This window comes from Lactuca sativa, chromosome 3 (assembly GCF_002870075.4).
Source record: "Lactuca sativa cultivar Salinas chromosome 3, Lsat_Salinas_v11, whole genome shotgun sequence".
NCBI lineage: Eukaryota > Viridiplantae > Streptophyta > Magnoliopsida > Asterales > Asteraceae > Lactuca > Lactuca sativa.
The window spans coordinates 32,366,716-32,380,887 of NC_056625.2; the positions used below are offsets into that span (position 1 = coordinate 32,366,716).

The 14,172-nt window shown below is 34.7% G+C and overlaps 1 long non-coding RNA gene across 1 annotated transcript; it reads right to left on the reverse strand.

Annotated features, from left to right (window-relative positions):
- Nucleotides 1–11,875: 11,875 nt before the first annotated feature.
- LOC128132998 (uncharacterized) lies at nt 11,876–13,968 on the reverse strand. The gene is made up of 2 exons (XR_008231192.1): nt 12,914–13,968; nt 11,876–12,600 (listed from the first exon to the last, which is right to left on the reverse strand). It is a non-coding gene; the product is annotated as an uncharacterized LOC128132998 (long non-coding RNA).
- Between the last annotated feature and the right edge of the window lie 204 nt (nt 13,969–14,172).

The following is a 14,172-nucleotide window of genomic DNA, read 5'->3' on the forward strand; positions in this document are numbered from 1 at the left end:
TAAATGAATCTAACTCACAAAACTGAACACAAGAATTGGTATATTTTCTGTATTTAAATGGATTTAGAGAGAGTACATAAAAACAATGAAGAACACTAACTTTTTCTCTATATTTTATAGGTTACAACCTCTCCCCTGGGATAAACACTCTCACACAAAGGCTAAACTATTTCCCACACTTGTGTAGTCTCCCCTCCCAGACTACATTGTTTACCACAAAGACTACATTTTTCTCCACATTTGAGAATTGAAACTTTGTATTGTATTTATATTTTATGTATTTGTAATCTTTGTTGGGTTGTAAAGTAGAATTGATTTACTTTTGCTGAAAATCTGTAAAGTGACTCTCCATTTTGTCTTGAGTTGTTTGTGTGAATGCTGAATATTCATCTACTTCACAATGATGCAGATTTGTTTAACTGCTCTTGATGCTTGAATTTTACTTTTGTGTAAATTGCTTCATGTGAATTGAACTGCTCTTGTATTTGCTTGATATGTTAAATAACCTGTAAAGTTGAAGTGGATTAGTGCAAGTTGCATAGTTAAACTGTTGAATTTCATACTTTCTTGTGATTCATGATGTGTTGCAACTAAGGTACAAATTCATTTGTTTAAAATGAATTTTACATTTTAGTCCCTTGATCTTTGAAAACTTTTACATTTTGATCCTTATCTTTGACGATTTGAAATTTTGATCCTTATCTTTGAAGACTTTGACATTTTGATCCTTATCTTTGAAGACTCGACATTTTGATCCTTTGATTAATATATATATATATATATATATATATATATATATATATATATATATATATATATATATATATATATATATATATATATATATATATATATAATCAACTTCATATATTCTTTAACTGATTCAATATTTGTCTTGTGTGATTTGTGTGAACCGCTCATCAAAATTAACTTCATTTTTCTAGAGATTTCAATATCCAACATCATTTCCTCTTATTCATTTACTCTTGTAAAAATGACGAGCTCCTCGAAATCATCTAAACACTTGGTCATCGTTCGTGGAAATGAGAATCACCCATGCTTATGTCGTGGGAATATGCTAGCAAAACAATCCCATGGGGCGATTCTACAACTGTTTGTTAAATGTAACATGAGCATTTGGAGCATTCTGTTAAAGCGTGTCGTCAACACCAAAACAAATAAATATAAATAAAACACTGCTCAATTGCACTAACAGGTAGTACATGCAAGTAGGGCTGAATCCTCAGGGACACGTCCTAAAGTCTATGCCTTTTTGCGTAAGCCACATACTAATTTTTGACGAATAAAAAAAGGGGGTTTTGTTTTCGATAATTAAAAACTAATAAAAACAGAAAATTATAAAAGAACGATCAAATCAAATACTAGGTAAATTCAGTAAAGAGGAAGCAATTTTAGTTCCACGGTAACTCTCTTAATCATGCACTAACCTTCAACACGATAATTGAACTGTGCCCTTGTTTAAACTGGTACTGAAGTTCATTAACAAGCTTTAATGACCCTCTATTACAAAAATCATTTAATCAAAATAAGCTTTTTGAATTAAACCAAACTTTTTACTAAATTAACCATACATGCTCTTGATTAACAAAGAAAATTAGCATTAAACACAGTGTAATTTCCCAGTAAAGTCCAATACATCTCACAAACTCAGAGGCGTAAGAACTTGTTTGATCAATTTATATTAGAGTCAAACCTAAACACATAATTAATCTAATATTTGTTACTTTTACTGATTAACCTAGACAATTAAGGATCTAAACAATTAGTTAACAAGAATGATTTACAAACAATAAAAGTGGCCAACTGTAATTGAAATCAAAATCAAACGTTCAATTTTGATTTAACTTTCTGAAAACAATAACAATTATTACTGAAAACAATGTTTTACAATAGAGTAAGTGCAACTAGGAACATATTTACAAAAAGGTTCAACACTTATTTACAAACTAGTATAACATAAAGGACCTTTAATGGTTAATTCTATAATTCCTTAGTTTATACATCAGAGTTATATATAAATAATATCCGATAGGCATAGGAATGTGTGACTTCCGCCTTACTTCCTGTTCCTTGTTTGGTTGTGGGTTTAGTGCAGATTCACACATTCAACTGTCCGTTCGATATTAGATTATATATAGCTAATATAAACTAAGTGATTATAGAAGGAACTATTGTGGTTACCATTCTACTAAAGAAAATATAGGATTTTCTGAAGGAAACACATTCATCATATCATTAATGTTAATTATGTGATTACTTAGTGAATACGTTAGAATTATATATAACGAAGATTTGATGGGCAGTGAAATGTGTGACTTCCGACTTACTTCCTGTTCCTTGTTTGGTTGTGGGCTTAGGGCAGATCCACCCATTCAACTGTCTATTCGATCTGTATTATATATAATTTGTATTCACTAAATGATCGTAGAAGGAACGGATACGGTCATATTACTCATTAAGAAAATATAGGATTTTCTGGAGGAACATGCAAACTTTTCCAAAGAACAAAGAGTATACTTTTTATAACAAAAATACTTATGAACTCATCAACTTTAATGTTGACACTTTTTCAAACCACTTGTATTTTCAGGAATGTTAGTAGACAGGTACCCTCTCAGGTGTTGTGAAGACGGAGCTTAGTAGCATTACTCCTTATCTTTTGCTATTGTTTTAATCTAAATCATGCAATGTTTTGAACATAATGTAAGCTTTATATTATTAATACAATGGTTGTTGTTGCTTTGATTACTATGATGCATGTGTTGTGATACTTAACATGGAGTCATCCACCCCAGACGTTTTCGTCGTTCCGGTTTGGGGGTGTGACAAGGGTCCACAAAGATCAATGTGAAGCAGTTTAATTGTTCCGAAATTGATTTTTCGATAATAACATGATGACCATTCTTTGATTGCTTCCCACATTCACATGCAACACACAAATGATCATTTTCAAACTTGAGGAGTGACAGACAACTGACCATTTTACTGGAAACAAGATCATTAATATATCGGAAGTTTAGGTGAGCAAGCCTCCGATGCCATAACCAACTAACGTCAAGAACAGCTTTTGAGAGTAGACAAAGTTGAGGTTTGCCGACGATAATGTTGATGTCAAGAGGATACATATTCTTGTTACGATTTGATTTGATGAGACATTCCTTCCGGTCTACAGTCATGATGTAGCTATGCTTTTTGCAAAACTCAACTCGTCGGTTGGAGTCGGTGAGTTGAGCCACCCTTATCAAACTGTGCTTCAGGTCAGCTACATGTTCCACATTTGAGACAGAGAAATTGACATTGGTGAGGATGCCATAACCTTTGATTTGAGAGTTGGAGTTGTTGCCATACGTCACATGGCCAACATTTGGTGAGAGTGTAAGATCACGCAGAAAACTTTTCTACCCCGTCATGTGCATGGAACAAGCTCTATCAATATACCATATTGTATCTTGTTCCAAAGCACATAGTGAATGCTAAAATTAATGAATTTTGGAGTTTTTTAGCTCCATGTTAGATTTTGGGACATGGGCACGAGCTTTGGACTTATGTTGTGATTTATGAGCAACAAATGTTTCGAAAGGTTTATTCCGAGATCCTTTTGGAAATAAGCAGAAAACCATGGTCTTCTCATTGATCTTGAAATCATATTCAACAACAGGTTGTTTGGAAATAACTTTTCTTGGACCAACAATTTTTGAAGCTGTAGGAATCATAATGTCACATGGAGTTGCAATTTCCTTTTTGGCATTTTTAACTTTCCACTCAAATTTTTGGTTTGAATCTTTTGAAATTCTTTTGAATAACATTGTTTTTGGCAACTTGTTCTTTGTTTGCTACTTTTGATGGCACATTTGGTTTTGAAAGCTGTCGTGGTTTGAAAATTGTACCATTAGATTTAGCAACGAACACAGTGGAACCTGTCCGAGAAGAGTTAGTATTGGTGGGATGAATATCAACAACAGTCTTTTTGGGAATAGAACTAACAACCTTGTTTTGAGCTACCAAACTAGGAGGATTAGTAGGCCTCTTAAGGATATTAACATACACAAATATGTTGTGGTTCCTAGTGAATGGGCTCACAGTCCGAGATACTTTCTTCTTAGAATTTTCAGTGAATCTAGAATCATGTCTTAACCTAATTTCCTTTTTGAGAACATTTTTGGCTTCTACCTTGGGATCGACAACATCTTTCCTATTGAAAGATGGTTCTTCCTGGATTCAGATGATGACTTGGAAGATTGGCCTGCATATGGGTTGTTAAACGTAGGCTTGATTGGCACTAATGTTGTTTTTGAAATCACTTGAGACTCAGAAACACAAGAGCCAGATGAATAATCTACTAAGATTTCTTCTTCTACATCACTATCAAAAATGCCCAGACGAAATCCGATTTATCCAAGTCAGGTCCAGTTGTCTCCGGAATTATTTCCTCAACAACACAATTGTTAGGAGGACTATGGTTTGGAACTTGAACTACAGTATGGGTGATGATAGGGAAGGATTCAGAGGTCTGGTTCAAGTACAGGGGTATCAGAGGCGGAAGAGGCATGGAATCGTGACACTTGACAATTATGGGTTAAAACTCAGGAATCAGAGATGAATACCGGTTAAAAGTCAGGAAGCGGTGACAATGGTGAGACAGTGGTATCCGAATATGTGTAGTTCGGAATGTCTCCCATAAAAGTTAGATCTTGTAACTCCTTCAAGGGGCGAGCAATTGGTTTTGGAAACTCGCTTTCGAGACTAGGTGCTTTAGACTAAGGATGACGAAAATTATGAGTCATCCATTCAGTGGCTTCAAGAATATCTATGACATAATGTAAAGCATCAATTTTGGCATTCTTGCATTTTTTTATCAGAAATTAAAACATTCCTCAGAATAAGTGATTTCACATTTGTCTTTAATAATATTACAATCATCTTGTGACACTACAAATTCACGCTCTAACAACTCTATTTTAAGCTTCCTATCCTCGAAACGTAACTTAAGAAGACTCAATTCACTTTCCATCTTCTCACTTGCTTCTATGGCAGACTCATAGGTTTTATAGATGATGTTCATATCTGATTGGATCTGGGTTAGATATGGTTCACAGTGAGATAAATCAAATTTATTATCAGTAATCATAGATTTTACCTGTTGAACGATGTTTCGACCCGGTAGGTCATTTGTTGCCATGTAGCAAAATTTTGGCTCAACATCTTCACCATCCCCTTCTGATCCAGATGACCAGTAGCCTTCATCGCATTCGATTTTCTATCTAACCATAAGACACATGTTTCTTCTAGAAATCACATCGTCTTCATCTCTACATGACCAATATCCTTCCACATCTCTTGACACAGTGATGACAAATGCTTTCTCACTTGTAGCTATTTCTTGGGCTCGACGGGCATAGTATGCATAGTCCTTGATCTTTTCTTTCTGTGTGGCTTCAGCCATACAATCTTTGGCAAAATGATTTCCATGACCACACTTGTAACAAACGACCTTTGGCTTGTCTAACTTCGGAATCTCACAGGATTCTGAGAAGTAACTTGGTGTCGAGATGTTTGGCTTGTAGGCAGGTGGATTTTCTGAGGGTTTGAGAAATGGTTGGGGATTACTTTGATGAGGAGCTTGGAAATGGTTTTGGTATTGTTTGTGAGTGGGGTTCCATGGTCGCTTTTATTTCATGGATAGTAAGGCACACTCTTGTTGAGGTCTCCATTAAACTGATAGTTAGAATTAGCAAGAACAGGTAAGGTTGGTGGAAAAGGTTGAACAGATGAAATAGGAGGGATAACAACTTTGAAAGGGTCTGGAACAGAGGGGTTCGAGACTCGAGGATCAAAGAAAGTAACAAGATCTAGAGGACCTCCTGAGAGTTCTCTCAATGTTTGAGCAACATTTGATGCATGTCCTTGAAGCTTATACAGCTGCTAAAGCTTCAGCTTATTCAGATATCCATTACTCTGAAGACAAGATTTCTCATTTCCCTATCCTTTACCAATACTATTGATAAACTTGAGATTGTATTTTAGCGGAGTTCGGACAATCCCATGAACTGTCATGTTATTGACAACGATTTGGTATCTGTTGGAAGCCGAGGCAACTGATTCACTAGAGTTGTGGTGAAGGTATTGAACTCGTTGACAACCGAGCTTAGACGTTTATCCTTCATGTTTTATGATCCCTCAAACAGGTCTTAGAGAGTGTCCTAAATCTCTTTTGCAGATTTGCACAACTTAATGTGCTCAAAAAGAGAAGGAGGAACACCAAACACCATCTCGGAAAATGCAACTTGATATGCATGCAATTTCTTTATGTCGGCAGCAATGAGAGGTGCCTGACGCTGTTCATCTTGGCCCAAGAGAGTTGTAGCAACATCTCTTACGATTTGTGTGACCGAAACATGTGGACCTTCTTTCACGGATCTCCATATTTCTTCTCCTTTTTCCTTACCAAGTAACAACCTTTCCATTCTGACTTTCCAGTGATCATACTCTTCAGCTACTAGCAGTGGGGCATGAGAAGGGCAACCCACGCTATTTGCTAATTGCATTGAATACATTTGTTGAGAATTAGGAGCAGCCATTGAAGTTACGATATTAGAAATGACTGAAATACCAATGTAATTTCAAATCAACTATAATCCGTTCTTATGGATTCAAAGGAAAACCACTCAAGCTCTGATACCAATTGTAAGAAAAAACAATCAATGCACAAGGACAAGGTTTGAAAACTTAAACCTTGAGTTAATCTTTAAGATCAATGTCCGCTCTTGATAAAGGTTTCAGTTGAATCTGGTAATACCAGTTAAGACTCAAAGAAGATATTCAACAAAGTATTCAAGATAATAAATGAAGAAAAAAACTTAGAGTATAATCAATGCAAAGATATTAAAGGAAAAATAAGAATGTTGTGAAAGAACTTGACTTGAATGAAAAGTGAAAATGACATGAAGAAAATATTTGCTATTCTTAGCATAAAACTTGAATTGTTCACTTATACATTAATGGCGAAAACATTCACCCCTTAAATAGTGAATGAGGAACATGGTACAAACTGAGAAACGTTCTTAGGACTGGATAATACACAGTGTTTGACAAACTGTTATCCAAAAGATACATAAAGAAAAGTCCTATGAACTTTTACATCAACAATAAAGACAAAATACATTGAATTCTAGAGCAGACTGCTAATCTCGGAATTTCCCTTCATCTCGGATCTTTAACTCATCTCGGACCCAGCTGACTTCAAAACTTGATTACTTGTGATTGCTAGATGTTAACTTTTCATGATTCAACACCTTATGGATGAAAAATTCTAGGCTATTTGTATTCAATTTTTGTCACCCCATCCCATGGGATTCTAGAGCCTTCTTGCTTCAACTTTCAATAAATACCTAAACAGTCTCTGCACTTTTAATTAATTCTAATTAATTATTAATTAAATAATACAATTTCTAATTAATATATTATTTTTACAACATATTAATAAATTCATTTTGATTTCTATTTAATTTATTAATCACATAATAAATTAATAAATTAGTCTCTATCTAAAAAAGTCATCATTTTTCAATTATTAGGTTTGAGGGCAAAAGAATTTGCTAATAATTTAAGATTACTAATTTTGTTATTGATTTAGACACTTAATCCAACAAAAACCAACTGGACAAGAAGATCAAGGTGCTTCGATTCGACAAGGGTGGACAATACTCGATTCTTAAATTTATTGATCATCTAAAGGATTATGAGATTGCCTCATATTTTTCTCCTCCCAAAACACCACAATTGAATGGTGTTGTTGAGAGAAGAAATCGAGTGCTACTTGATGTCTATGATTACTTGAGCTACACTTCCAATAAGTTGATGGGGTTACACCAGTTGCGGAGCTAAGGTCAAAGTAAATTGGTAGCACAAAAAAATACACGTAATATACAATAAAAAAAAATTAAAACCGCAATTTCATTAGACATAACAAAGTTACATTTTAAAGTTTACATCTTCACTCTTTCCTTTTTGGTTGGTCTCATGAACCAAATAGCATTAAGAAAAAGGAGAAAATAAATTATTAATTTATTAAGAAATTAATAAGTTAATTAGAAATCATATTAGTAATTAATTAACTTGTTTTAATTAATTAAAGGGCTTGAATATTAATTAATTCAAAGAGATTAATTCCTGGAGAAGACAACGACGACGATGACATTAACAACAACAACAATTTATGTGTTATAAAACAAAGTTAAAAAAATAGAATATTACATTGGTAGCCAATTCAGGGTATATATGATGCTTTTATCTTACTCGCGGGCTAATAAAATTTCATCAAGTACTAAATAGATCATTGAGCGGTTGTAGGTACATGTAATTATTCTTTTAAATTCTCAATGAGACACAAGCCCTCATCTCGAAGTTCATGGTGACACATTTAGCCCTCATCTCAAAGTTCATGGTGACACATTTTGATTACTAATTTAGAATTGGATGTTACAGTTTTCATGATATATGATGTTATGTTCATTAGAGACCGTTCATCAGTTAATATTATTAATCTTAATAGTTTTCTTTGATGTTTCTTTCTTGTATCTAGCTTACAGGTTAATCTTCATATATAAAAGAAAATTGTATGGATTTGGGTGGACGCTTTGGAGATTGCTGGACTTGCTAGTAATTTAAAAATATAAGCTTGCTTCATTCCACATTCATGTATCTCAGTCTTCTTATTTGAGGCATATGAAACCTACGAAGATTTGGGACTCTATTGTTCATAAATTTCGAGACAAATTAAGCAATTGATAAGAATCTTCCTTTTGGTGGGAATCTAACGCTTGTTAATTTAGTTTTTACGAGCCTTTCACTTTATTATTTTTCCCTCTTCAATGCTCCAAATAAGATTATTGTATTCCCGGAGCAAATTTGGAGGATATTTCTCAAGAGAGGGAGTGATAAAAATAAAAGATTTGTTAGGTTCTGTTAGGGGTGAGCAAAATCGAAACCGAACACAAAATTTTTGGCAAAACTGAATCAAAACCTAAACTGTCGGTTTTAGGTTTGAATTTTCAAACTAAAAAATTCATTTTGGGTTCAACTGTACTATGCGAAACAAACCAACATATGCATATTTTAAATTTTAAACTAAATATGTTTTATTTTTATGCAACTTAGGTTAGTGTTTACATCATTGACCTCGTCTCCCTATCGATTCTTCAACACTTCAACACTTCGTGTCTTTCTCTCACCGTTGACTCCACACATCTCCTCACGCGTCTCTTTCACTTTCTTTAGAATTTGCGGGAAAATGAGTTAGAGTCAAAACCAACCGGTTAAAACCCAAAACCCAACAACCCATAGAATGAAATGGTAAACCAAAAAACCGACTCTTAAAACAGAAAACCAAACCCAATGAGTTTCAAAAGTTGAAAACCAAACTTTTTGGTATGGGTTTGGTTTTAACCAAAAACCGGCCGATGCTCAACTCTAAAAACTGTGTGCCATAATGTCCTTTCTCCTAAGTCCTGTGGTGGTGATTGAAAGTTAAAGTCGGCCCTCTTTTGTCGACTTGTAGGAAATGCTTACATAATATCAATCTTGTTGATGGTAGACGTATTGCCAAAAAACTAGCTTCCGAGAGCTTAGCTTAATATTCCTCAAACATAAGACGATTTCCTGGAGTTATGTTTTTTTAGAACGGCCAACACACACATACGCCCATCTAATTATATTCCCAATTCTATGTATTTTGTACCTCACGAGACTTGAAGTCTCAACCACTTTGGGAGGGATACCTTTGCAACATATCTAAATATCACTAGGCCAAAAGCGTTATGTATCCTAATTAATAGTCTTTTTAGGAGAATTGTTGGGCCTAAAAATTGCACTCTTTTTTGGAAGGGTATTTGGTTAGGAGATCAACATTTTAAAAACCGTTTCCAAAAAATGATGTTATTGAGTTGCATAATAACTAACTTATTTCTAATAGAATGAAGTGATGTTGCTATCTTGGAATTGGTTTCATCAGCCTAAAACAAGTGAGTGAGGAATCTTGGGAAGTAGAGGATTTAGTGTTATCGGTGTCTAATTTAAAGCTTTGGATGACAATGAAAAATGGAAGTAGATGTGGGTATATTTGGGGGTGTTCTATGTGTGTTCCTTAAGGCTTTGCATAGAGGATAGTGCAGACGTTATTAGTGACATGGCCGATTTAAGATAGGATAGGTGAGTCCCTCTGAGGTGAATTGTTTTATATGGAGACTTTTATAATTATCTTGTTAGTATGTGCCCACTAACCTGTCAGATTGCCTATATCTACGACAAGGTATTAATATGCGATTGTTTTAAAAGTGATTACAATATAATCATAACTACTATTATTTGGAGGCTTTTATAATCGTATCTTATTAGCATCTGCCCTCTAACCTGTCAGATTGCCTACATCTACGAGAAGGAACTAAAGAACTCTTCTATTAATATGAGATTGTTTTAAAAGTGATTACATTGTAATCATAACTATTAATATTTGTAGGGATGAGCATAGGCGGGTACTCGTCTCATTTGGCGAGAACCGGAACAGGAACCGGACCCGGCGGTTCTTAAAAAGTTAGAACCGAAACCGGAACCGCTCTAGGCAGTTCTTAAATGTTTGGAACCAGTCCCGGAACCGGCGGTTCCGGTTCCGGTTCCGGGTAACCCGGTTACATTAATTTTGTTAACTTTTGTCGATAAAACCACAATTTAGTTCGATCCAAATCAAGTCAATTCTGACCAAAGACGGACAAAATCGGACCAATATATATTCTAAACCAGTCTAAGTAACACACATGACACATGTATATATATATATATATAAACTGATTCCAACGGATACCCAGCAGGTAGCGGTTTCAAAAAAATAAGAACCGGAATCGGAACCGCTTCCATAACTTTAGGAACCGGAACCGGAACCACTTAAGGCGGTTCTAGTTCCAAAACCGGCAGTTCCGAGGCGGTTCCGGTTCCAAAAGCGGGTACCCGGTTCCGATACTCATCCCTAAATATTTGTAGCCATAAAACCCTAACTATAGGGCCGATCTCATATACAAGTAGATCCCGAATAAATAAATAGGTTCATACCGTCACCGGGTGCTCCGTCCCCGCACCCGGTATGAAATAAGTGTTTATCGTGTACGGCCTATCAGACTTAAGCCTACTCCAAACACTTATCCCGATGATATTTGGTGTCGGGTTTTCTTCACTTCCTTTCGGGCAAGTTCCTCATTCGGGTCACAAAATTCCAAGTTACATGTTAAAATAGTAAAACATACCACAGTTTTCATCCCTTTGTCATATTACCGTTTATGGATATGGAGTATAAGTTTTACAGTTTTACATCGGACTTTACTGTTCTAAACTTTGGTCTTGCTTTTCATAGTTAGACTGTAGATCTTTATAATGATTTATCTACCCTTATATCTTGAACTCTTTCGTCCTATCTTCATGACAAACCCTATTTTATCGTTTTATCCATACCCATTTTTTACGTCTTAAAAATTCTCTCAGAAAATCAGACTCAACCAAAAAGCACACAATAATTAAAGACAAAAACCAAGTAGGAAAAGAATATATACCAGATCAAAATCCGGGTAGAGGAAGAACTGCAGTGCACCAAAATACTTTAGCTGATGCAGCTCTCAGACAAGAAAATATAAAAGGAACAATAATACAATATGTAGCAATCTAATGAACTACCAAAACCAATAATGAAAAACTGTGTCAATATTAATCTCAGAATTTATTCAACAAATTATGCAAAGAAATATCATTGAGCACTATAGTCATGCGGATAGCTAAGCATTGAGTTCTATATATGCAAAAAAAGTAAAAAAAGTAAAAACTCAGTCTATATAATTGCTTTCATTTAAATCCAAACAAGAATCAGAGAACTAAATAATCCCTGCATGCGTATTTGCCTTACTCCAACTCCAAACAACAATCTAAGCATTATTGTTTCGGCCAGTATCAACTTTGTCAGCATCGATCATCGGATACATTCCATCAGTATCGACTGACGTCATCAAAACCCATGGGGTCAAGATCCAAATCACTTTTCTTCAATGCTATTTGGGAAAACTGATCACACTCAAGAGCCGATTGATGGGGTCACTACCAGCTTGGTGCAAGCCTATCCGGAATGAGGATATATAAGGAAAAAAACATAAAGATTGCATCTTTGGTTCGGGTTAGGGTTTTGGGGAGTTCAAAGTAAAAAAATAAGAAATCTTATATTGAGACATAAATAAGTTTCCGTTCCCAAGAACTTTGATAGATATGGTTTGGTTAGGGTTCTGAAACCAACAAAAATCGATACAGGTCAAATAAAGTAAAAAAAGATCGATGAATTTAAGGAGAGGGTGATGATGACATTAGCGTTATATATGACCGGTAGTGAAGAGAGATTGAGCGTCAGAGATCAGAACCTACGGTGCTATCTTCAGTTTTTGAAAACTCCATGGCCGACGAGGGTACGTATGGGTACATCAACGACTGGTAATTAGCGATATAGGGTTTGTATATGGTGAAAAAACACAGCCAACTTTTAAGGTGAGGTTCATCCTACAATTTTGTCATTTGTCAAGATTATTAGTTTAATAAAAACACTATTCATCGTCAGCAGACGAATCGAAGGGTTTATGGTTATAAGAAACTAAAACCCAACACTAGCTAGATAAGAATAACATAAAAGAAATAAGCATATATTAATGCTGGAATGTCATGTAAACAGTCTGATTGGGATTCAAGAAACAAGCCTTGATTTTGACAAATTTCATCATTAATATGAACATTGTTAAGAAACTTCGCTCCAAGAGTCTTGATGTGATCTAAAAGTAAGAAGAATAAAAAATAATTAAGGCAGAAGAGAGAATACCTGTAGTCCTTCCACATATGCCATTAGATCCAAATCCAATTAACTCATGTATTCAAATTAAACTTAACAACAAATTAAGCAGAATCTTTGTGAGATAATAACCTAATCACAGGGATCCAAATGAAAAAACCAAAATCTAGTCAAGATCGCAATTTCTTGCATATCCCACGCCCAAAGACAAATTAATATTGAAAAGGAAATAAAGAAAGAGGCGAGCTAGGACCATTCTACATAACGACTAATGGTCCTAAAACAATTTCCGTTTTCCATGGATTTAGCACAGTAAACAATGAAAGGTCACGCGTTAAAATCATTCATGATCCTCATTAATTAAGTAATAATGTAATACATTATAATATGTAGGTAAAGTACTTGTATTCCTGTTTGAATTTCTTCACAGTAATAATAGCTAGGTGTCATAAACTCCTATATTCTCAGGAGTTTTCGCTAAGGACTCCACCCCTAATTATACAGAAATACAGCGAGACATAAATTATCATATATACTAGTCGATCCTTTAAATTTCTAAATAAAAGAAACAACGTATATAGATCAGACACAAACAAAATAGTTCCAAAAGAGTGATATGGAAGAGGATATGGGAGGGATAAGAAGCTGACAGATAGATCATGAGCACACAAAAAAATCATACAGCTCATTTTTATACAATTTGCCTTTGTGTGCTCACTCTCTTCTGTCAGCCGGTTCACCACCACGCAAGTACCTTATGAATATGGTATATAACGAGATATGAAAAAAAATGACTGATTCTTTAGTCAGATCTGAGAACACAATACTGAAAATTAATACCCACATGTCACAATTATGTGCGAGCATAAATAACATAGCCAAAACATGAGGATGAAATATCGGAAGCTCTCTCTCTCTCTCTCTCTCTCTCTCTCTCTCTCTCTCATGCGAGGAAACAAGACGTTCCTTTGAGAAGATCTGGACAATAGAACAGTACCAGTAGATGATTGTCTAGAGATATAGATGCATCTTTAAAGGGAGGATGGTTTGTTAGGGTTTGGGAAGGAATATGACGAGACTTTGTATTAACGAATGGTTTTTTAGCAGGCTTTTGGTTTTAAGTTTTTATTTTTATTTGGTGTTTCTTGGTTTGATAAATAGAAGTATAAAACGTACCACTAACTTTGGTGACACCTTTTACAACCTTAATGAATTACCATAATATATAATAACTCAACTATAATTCTTTTTTAAAGTAACAGCCTGCAAAATAATATTGGCATAATTTT